Here is a 10,000-nt window from a genome sequence, read left to right on the forward strand (position 1 = left end):
TGGATTACTTGATCGATTGATTTATTTATTAGTTGTCAATAAACGTTACTGTTATGATGCAACTCTCTCATTTTGTTTCATTACCTGTTAGTATGGAGAGAAAGAGGTGGAGAGAGAGAGGATTGCCGAGAGAGAGAGAGAGAGGGATTGCCGAGAGAGAGAAGAGAGAGGGATTGCCGAGAGAGAGAGAGAGAGGAGAAAGGTTATGTTAGTGGGGTGTGTGGGTCTGCCTTCCGTTTCGTGTCCACGCTTACCTTATGAATAATGGGGGAAGAATCCCCCCAGTTACAGTGGTGGCAAGCGGTTAAGAGGGGGTATAAAAGTTTTCTTTCTTTTTTATGGCCTAGGAACGCCAATGTAGAGATGGGTGGCCAGTTAGAGAATAAAAAGGGGTTATGGCTTAGCGATAGTTTTCGAAAACAAAAGCTTGCCTTGGTGGGATTGTGGAAAATTGTTAAACTGTTAGTTTTTCAGTTACTTAGTGAGAAAAAATGAGAAAATATCTGTCTGTTAACTGTGCTAAAGGGAGGGAAGGATTTTTATTGGACTCAGCATTTTTCCCAGGGAGTCAGCCTAGAAGCAGTGAGCGCACCCAGTATGACTTTTTGCTTGTGCAATGACGAGTGTGTTCCGAGATACCCGTGCAGCTGTTGTTGTTAGTATCACTGCCGTGTTTTACGAGAATTTTGTGTTCTTTCTGTTCCCATTATGGAGTGGTGAGTGTTAACTATTGTTTTGAACGAGAGGGTTTTTGTTAAATATTTCAGGGTTATGGGATTGGTTCAAGAGGTCAACAATTTTTCTTGTCTTTGCCCCATAGTGACGTGTTTTCTTTATTTGCACGTGTTTGTAATAGACGCATGCATTCGTCTTTGTTTAAAACATAGGGGTGTATTTTTTTTATGCATGTGAACTGTGCTTAGATAAGCATATCTGGCTTAGAGACACAGAGCGGCTACAATTTTATGGGCTCAGCACATTTCTGCAAAGAGGCGCCTTGCATTGCGATGGGTACTGACATCCCTCGGGGGGATAGTTGCATGGAGGGTACTACTGGCCTCCCTAAGAGGGCATTGCGAGATGGGCACTAGTGTATACCATTGGGAAGGGTCCCTCAGACACTGTCAAGGGAGATGGGGATACTACTAGTCTGCCTCGGGCTGTTCTGCCGCTTGACTGAGGGGTTGTTCTCAGGGGGGGAGAATTTTTTTTTCTCAGTGTTGGTGAACTCCCCCTTTTTCTTTTTTTTTTCTTCTTCTTTGTGTTGGGGTATGGGTTTGCCCTTGACATTGGATGCTAAGATATCAGCTGATTGATTAGTTGATGAAGTGAAACACCCGTAGAGTCTTTTTTTTAGAAAAGAGATTTTTTTTTCTCTCTTGGACGAAGAGAAAAAGGAAATAAAAAGAGATTTTTCTTTTCCGTGAATGAGGGGAAAAGTAGTTAACATGCACGGGATGTGTTATATGTTTCTTTGTGCCTTGAAAGACACAAATATAAGGGGGATACACAGATTATTTTTTTATTGTGCTGGAGAAATTACTTTGAAATGCCAATGATTGGGTGTTTATCTGTTTGTTTTGTGGCAATGGTGTTATGTCATGGTGTATGCTGGAGAAATTGTATGTCATAGGATTCAGCAATACTGTTGTATGCTATTTGAATTTCACCCTTACTTGAGATCTTTGCAAGAGAATTATTGCTATGGAGAGTTATTATTATTGTTATTATTAATAATTATTATACTTGAGATGTGTCACGGGAGGGTTGCTTAAGTATAATTATCATTACGGGAGACTTGTTTTACGAGAGATTTGAGATATTTCATGGGAGATTAGTTGATAATTATTACAGATAATTATTCATGGAGAATTATTACGATGAATAATGGGAGAAGTCTTGTCTTAGTTATTTGTTGAGTTTTTGTAACTTTGGAGAATATTTCAGTGATTCACGGGGATGAGTTTTGCTGAATCTTGATGAATCTGATTGAATCTTGGTGAATTGTGTGGAATCTTGCTGAACTTTTTGCTGAATTTTTGAGAATGGACAAGCATTAACATTGGTGATATTTTTTTGTACTGATACTGATGATTTTGATGATAGCAATTTTTTTTGGTGATTTTGTGATAATGATATTTCTGATACTGATTTTTTTATACTAATACGTGGGTGTCGTAATGCTATCAAGGGAGGTGGAATCTTTTTTGAATATATGGGAGGAACTAACAACACATTATTTCTTTTGTCTTCTTTTTTTATGAGTTCAGCAGATAATTGCTTGACATCTAGTGAGTTACGTGAGATAGTGAACAAGGCCGTTGATTTTTTTTTTTCTTCCTTTTTTGGAAGTTTAGCCATCGCTGACACAAGTTTTTTTTTTTTCCATGGGTGAATTTGAATTTATTTTTCTCTCCAGTTAGTGTGAATATTAATCTCAGTTCATGACTTAGAGTCATTGTTCGGGAACGTGTTCGTGTTTTAGCTATTTGATGCTATAGAGAAATATATGGAGAATTTCTTGCATGTTTTGAATGCATACGTAATGGCACTACATTTTTTCTCTGGATATTTGTGTTCCAGAAATTTGAGTTTTCTTGCACAATACCTTTTGTTGTATTTGTGACAACTTTGCGAGAGATAGGAAACTTGGTTAAGTTTTCTAGTGACCTATGTCGTAGTGCATATGGAGAAGTCTTTGCTTAGACACTGTGAACTTGGAGTTCTGTTATAATGAGTTGTGGCACATTGGTGATTTTTTTCTAGAATTTTCTAGACAGTTTTATTTGCCGAGTTTTTACCCTTTTTTAGCAGTTATGCTAAATGGAGAGAGTTTTTTATAGTTTTTTTTACTATAACATTGAGTTATTCTTTGGAGAATTGGAGTTATAATTGAGATATATTATTTTGGAGAGATAATTGGAGGTAGTATTATTTTGGAGTTATGATTTGAGATATAATATATGGGAGATATATTTTTGGCCATTGTTGATATTTGCCAATAATGTGATGAGAGCTATGTTTAGTTCAATTATTTTGCAGCCATCTTTGTTGCAAATGGAGACACATATTTGGAGATTATGGGGCAATATTTGTGAGTGTGTGAGTTAGTTGTCCTTGAGTGCACATTTTTTTGGAGGTAGGATTTCATTTTGATATTCCTTTTTAGAGATATATTATTTGGAGCCTTGTTTTGTTCCACATGGAGTTATTGGGGAAATAGAGGTAAATATTTTGTATTTGCCGAAATAAAGGTGATCATTCTCTATTCCTGGAGTGGTGTCTTTTTTTTTTTTTATTGACATTTGTGGCTATTGGAGAAATAAGAGAATAATATAAGGGGGTTGGTTATTAACCAAATGGAGGAAATATTTTTATAACCGGAGTGGTGTTATTATTAATATGGTGTCTCATAATGGAGTTGGAATTAATCTTTGGCGGGTGACCTTTTTTTTTGTGGTTATGGGAGTTTTTTTCGAGTCAAGAGGAGATTTCTGTGGTTCCTCTTTTTTGATTTCGTGACTATTTAGAAGCGAATGGCTATTACTGCATTACGAGTCATATGGAGATGTGTGTGCATTTTTTATGTTCACAAGTGTGTTATTCTTGGAGAAATATAATTTGGGGAAAAGTCATGTTGAGAGAATAAGTCTTTGAGACAAATTTTTGAACACATTAGTCATATCCTGGAGTTAATTCTGTGAAATGTGTCTGTTAGACCTTTTTCTGTAGAATCATGAGTTTCCAAACTTATGTGTCTGACTAGACAATTTTTGTGCTGTTGTTAGAGCATAAGTCCGCAGGCGATTTTTCTGCTGACAGGCGATGTGATGAGCCGTGTGCTGACTTTTTTTCCTCTGATGATGATAGATCAGAATTTTCGCAATATCTGGAAATGTTGACAATAGCATTTCACGAAAGCGCATGTGTGAGAGTTTGCTTTCTGGCAAATTCCTAACTTATTACATGGAGCATCTTTTGGGGAAAAAAGTGGGAGTTATGCATATTATACATGTATTATGTATTTTGTGACTGGGGAAATCTACTTGTGATTATCTTTTTTGTATTATTTTTCTTCCTTTCCCTACGAGAGATATAATTTGGGGATTGAGCTTAAGTAGCATTTCTTTTTTGGACGGGAGATTTGATTTTACAGGAGATGTAATTTTTTCGAGGGTTGTTACTTAAGTAAATGGGAGTTTGACATTAAGTCTCATTGTAATTCAATTATTGAGCAGTAAAGGGGTTTTTGCTGTTAAAAGTTGGAGATTTTGACTGATTTTGTGGGTTGTTTAGATATCAGAGCTTGAGAGAACATTTTTGGGTCTGGGTGTTTTACGTGATTCTTTTTTTCCTTGGGCTCATTGCGATTTTATCTTTTCTTTTTTTTTCTGTGAGCACATTCGAATTTGAAATTTGAGTGCAGAAGTCCGTGGAGTTGCTGTGATTTCTGACTTGTGTGTGTGCTGATGTGAGTTTGGAGAATTGAGTTGGAGAACTTGATGTTTTTTTTTTTCTTTGAGAGTTGCGATAATGACTTATCATTTTAGTAGTCATATTAAGGGAGTTAATTGGGAGACGTTCAGTTTAGTATTCTGACTTTTTGAGTTACATATATATATATATATATATATATTATATATATATATATATATATATATATATATATATTATATATATATATATATATATATATATATATATATATAAAAAATATATATATATATATATATATATATATATTATATATATATATATATATCTATATATATGTATATATACAAAAGTAGATGAAGGTAGGCAGGGAACACACAGGAATTTTGACTATGAAATTTTTATTCCGACGTTTCGCAATACATTATGCATCCTTAAGGAATCCACAATAGATGTAAATAAAATAAATGTAAAAAAAAAAACTTTAAAAAAATTATAATTAAAAAAACAATAGTTATCTATAAGTCAACTTTAAAATGAGACCATATTTAAAACACACCAATAAGTTAAGTTGAAACAAAAGTCACAAAATGAACTATGAAATTTAACATTAATCTACAAGGATTTATTTTAAAAAATATAATAATAATAATAATAATAATAATAATCAATAATAAAAAATAATAATAATAATAATAATAATAATAATAATAATAATAATAATAATAATCAATTATAATAATAATCATAATAATAATAATAATGATAATAATAATAATAATAGTGTGGCTCCGTCGAGTGGCCTCCTGCTGATTTTGGCTATATATATATACACACACACACATATATATATGTATATATATATATGTATATATATATATATATATATATATATATATATATATATATATATATATATATATATATATATATATGTATATATATATATATATATATATATATATATATATATATATATATAATATATATATATCATATATATATATATATATATATATATATACATATATGTATGTATAGTGTGCATGCATACGTGTCTGTGTCAATAGGCGTTCTTTCCTTCATTACCTGTAAGCGAACTTCAATAACGTTCGTCCTCTCACTAAATATAGATAACTGAATACCTCATCCCCACTCCAGGCACTAAAAATGTCACGGTGACATCAGAAACTCCCAAAGCATAAAAGAACAAATTACGTCCCTCTGGAGACACCGGTTTGAAGAAGGGGCGTCTTGCCGGAAAAATACGAACAGGAAAATGTTGGAGGGTATTCGAAATAAGACAAGGCCTTGCTTTGTATTGCTTTCATTTCAGTTTTATTTCTCCAAGGAATAATCACAGATTTGCATCATAAACTTAGAATAATTATGATTGTAATTTTGATTTTTCTTTAGATAAAGAAACAATTAACTAATAATTGAGCATAATTTTTAGTGTCTTCGTTGTAACAGCAAACAAAATTGTTCTTGGATTTCACTCTGCTGGGCGCTCGCAAACGTACCTGAAGGAACATAACAAAAATATAAAATCAGAATATCTCCAAAAAAGGTTCTGCAACTTATCAAAGATAATACATAACTGCCTGTGAAGCTTCCATTTATTTGAAATTATTAATCATAAAATCCCAAAGTGGGCATTGTGAACTAGTAGCCTGTTTCGGTTACAAAGCATTTCAATTTTTTTTTAATTTCCACATAATTCATTCATGCGTATATGACTGTCCATACTAATGAACTTACAGTTTGTATACAGTGAAAGAGAAACGTAAGATAAACTTTAGAACTTATTGGACATCATGCAAACGTGTATGAGTGCGCAATATTTTATTTAAAATCATAGTGCTTATTACATATATTAAAAAAACTGTAGCTAAAACTTTACAATTTTTATGCTAATATCACATTTTGTTTATATATAAATGTGATACTTTTATATCTAAGATTATAAGTAATTATACAATTAGTTATAAATCATGTAATTAGTTAAATCTAAAGTTATATCTAGTTATATAATCATATTATATAATTAGTAAAGAAAAAACTATTTTGGTGGGATTTAGTGAGAAGAAATGTAAGAGTTCCGAAGAAGAGGCTTTGGCCTCTGAGCTACAAATTTCTATTAAAAACAAAGATTTTAGTCAAAGCAAATGCAAAGGTTAGAGTTCCTGAGGAGAGCTTTTTTCTCCCTTGAACAACCCACCTCCGTTCGTTGTCGCAGTCCTCGTCGTTCCAGGTGTACCCAAAGGATTTCTTCATCTCCACGCAGTCCTCGGAGCCTCCGAATCCTATGATGTTACCGTCATTGGTCTCCTACTTCCCACCTAAAAAAAAAAAAAAAAAAAAAAAAAAAAAAGGAAAATGAGGAAGGATTTAGTCACGTTTGTAGTGAGAGTTGTTCCAAATATTGACATTTGGCAATACTGATTTTCATTCTTAAGCGTACTTACATTTCTATTTTATTGAATAAATTAAAATATGACAAGATATGAAGGAAGAATAAGTGTGGAACCTATAGGAAGTACTTTTACGAATAAAATAAAAGAGTGTATACACCAGAGTTGCTATTAAATTAGTTAATCATGCAGATGGCAATCTAGAATATGCCTGAGGGGGAATATAAGATAATTTTTAACATTTGTTGTAGCACCAGCGCTCCATCATTCCGATTTATAGCCTTAAATGCTCAAAAGCTAAGGTTGAGATGTGAAAGCTCATTATTAATGACAACGTTCAATCTGGATTAAGCTTAACTTATATGTGGGGTAGGTTTGACCTTTGACTTTGGCTAAAAGGTGAGTAAACCACTTGAAAACAAAATTTTACTTTAAAATTTAGCTTACTTTGTGTAGCTTACGTCGCTGCAAGTCATCCCAGACAAAGACACCTTCTTCGTCCAAGTCATTAAGGCCGATCCATCCACTTGCATCGAGAAGACCTGAAGAAGTTATGTTAAGTATATCTTAATTTTAACCGAGACCCTGAGCTGATTAACAGCTCTCCTAGGGCTAGGCCCGAAGGATTAGATATTTTTACGTCACTAGAACCAATTGGTTACCTATGCAACGGGACCTACAGCTTATTGTATCGAGAAATGAATTTCTATCACCAGAAATAAATTTCTCTGGTTCCGTGTTGGCCGAGCCGAGAATCGAATTTCGGACCACAGGGTTGGTAGCTGAGCGCGAAATGCACTCGGCCAACGTGGAACTTAAGACCTGAAGAAAGGAGAACTGATTAATTAAATAGGGCGTCTCTAGGATTATTGCTTCGTTGTGTTACTGAAGGCGTCAACATGAACGAATGTGTGACTGTGTGCTGGTATACATACAAACATATTTAATCATTAAACATATAAATTGCTTTTAACAGAAGGCTTCTACACCACTAAAATGCTCTGCTATATAGATAAAGATAAAGCTAAATGATCAGACATTATACAAACCTTCATAATAAATACCATTTCTCTGTCTTACTAATCAATTGGTTGTTGCAAACTAAACGCCCAGACTTCCATGATAAACTGATTAGTTTTATGTCGCCAGCTTATTTCTAGCACCTCATTTAAACTAATGAAAGAAATGGGATATATACATAAATACCTAAACCTTAAAATATAAATCTTCCTACATATGGCTCCACCATCACTAAAAATGCTACAGAGATGAAAACATTGCACAGGCTCGGTAACAGGCTAAACGTTGTTGTTAAGAGGCAATTAATTTTCTTGTCTTCTTACCCATCAGCTGATGGCAAAACGAGACGCCCCCCCCCCCCCCCCCGCCACAACTCACACCCAACTTACCAGCGACGAAGTCCTGTTCCTTTTCGCTGGTGATGGAGGCCAAGGTTGCCCCGAGGGCCACACAGGAGTCGTGGGCATCTTGCCAGTGGCCTGCTGCTTGATGCCTGTAGCAGGAGAGGTCAGCGCTGCTCCCATCCCTCTTCTTGGCAAGTGGGAGGGGCGGTGGTGGTGGTTGTTGTTGTATGTGTTGTGGTTGTGGTAGTAGTGGTGGTTGTTGGGGTTGTGGTGGTGGGTGCTGGCTCGGCTTCGGTGCTGCAGAGGAATCTGTGGAGGGATTTGATTTTTGTTAATGAAGTTATTTCTCTATGAGTGAAGGAGACAAGTTTTGTAAATTGAAGTGTGCATATATTAGCAAACAAAATATCTTAGATAATTCTGGAAAAGAATTTAAGTAGTAAAAGTATTTATATTCTAGAATCGCTATCGGTATTATCTTTTTTATTTTGTGGACCTACGCAAGATAAAACTACTGGAAAGTGTACGATTGATTCCACGGGGATCGTGTTTTTATTTATCTCATATTTTATATAATAATATTTAAAATAATTTCGCTATACAAACGATAGTTTTCTTTAAAGAAAATGGTATCATTATTCTAAATTAATAATATTTGCTTACCATACCTCATTATTGGCTATGATGAGATCTCCTTTAAGGACTATTTTTCATCCCGATAGAGAACTCCACGTGTAAATATGAGTTTAAATAATCATAAGTTATAAATGAAGCTTAGGTGATCTATAAATTTGATGTAGCTATCTAGTAATTAATACGAGCGTAGAATACATTAGGATTATACAGAAATAAAGGCTTTAGTTTTTGGAGAGAGAATCTGTTCATGGAACATAGGTTCAGAATTCTCACCTGTTTGCTTCTGCACAATCATCGTCGTTCCAGAAGTAGTTGAAATTCTTCTTCATTTCGACACAGTTGTCCTTTTCGCCGAAAATCCAGTATTGACCTTTGTTGTCTGGTTGTCCATCATCCCAGCTGGAAAAACGCGCAAACATAAATTATGTATATAATATATATATATATATATATATATATATATATATATATATATATAGATATATATATATATATATATATATATATATATATATGCACACACACACACACACACACACACACACATATATATATATATATATATATATATATATATATATATATTATATATATATATATATATATATATATATATGTATGTATGTATGTATGTATATAAAGAGAAAGAAACAGAGAGAGAGACAGAGAGTGCATAAGTGTGCATAGAAGTAAATAAATAAACACCAAAACTGCAAAATATAAGGGACATGGATATGTTATTGTTCCTTACTTGGTATAAGCCAGAGGACTGCCATCAGCCCAGGTGAAGTTTCCTTCTTCCTTCAAGTCGGTAAGACCAATCCAGGTGTCTGAGTTCAACTGGCCTGGATTAGGATTAAGATCATATTTAAATATAATAGGAAAACATTAACATGCATGAAAATTTAAACAATTCTTTTCTTTGTTTCACCATAAGATAACATAAAAAAAAACCCTCAATATATGCTTCAGGATGTTTTGAGAGCAATACTTTATGAAATATGTGTTTATTTCAACACTTAGAAACTGAAACTTCTTCGAGAGACTCACTAGCAACAACGGCCTGTTGGAGAGAAGATGGGATTCACAGCCAGATTTCTTTTTTTCCCCTCAGAGTTGCAGAAGGTCTGGCCTTTCTTGACCAATTCCCCT

The 10,000-nt window shown here is 33.9% G+C and overlaps 1 pseudogene; it reads right to left on the minus strand.

The window, feature by feature from the left end:
- Window positions 1–5,929: 5,929 nt before the first annotated feature.
- The window catches only part of LOC135212277 (macrophage mannose receptor 1-like), a 5,721-nt pseudogene continuing 1,650 nt past the window's right edge, over window positions 5,930–10,000 (minus strand).

Source organism: Macrobrachium nipponense, chromosome 40 (assembly GCF_015104395.2).
Source record: "Macrobrachium nipponense isolate FS-2020 chromosome 40, ASM1510439v2, whole genome shotgun sequence".
In the NCBI taxonomy this organism is placed as follows: domain Eukaryota; kingdom Metazoa; phylum Arthropoda; class Malacostraca; order Decapoda; family Palaemonidae; genus Macrobrachium; species Macrobrachium nipponense.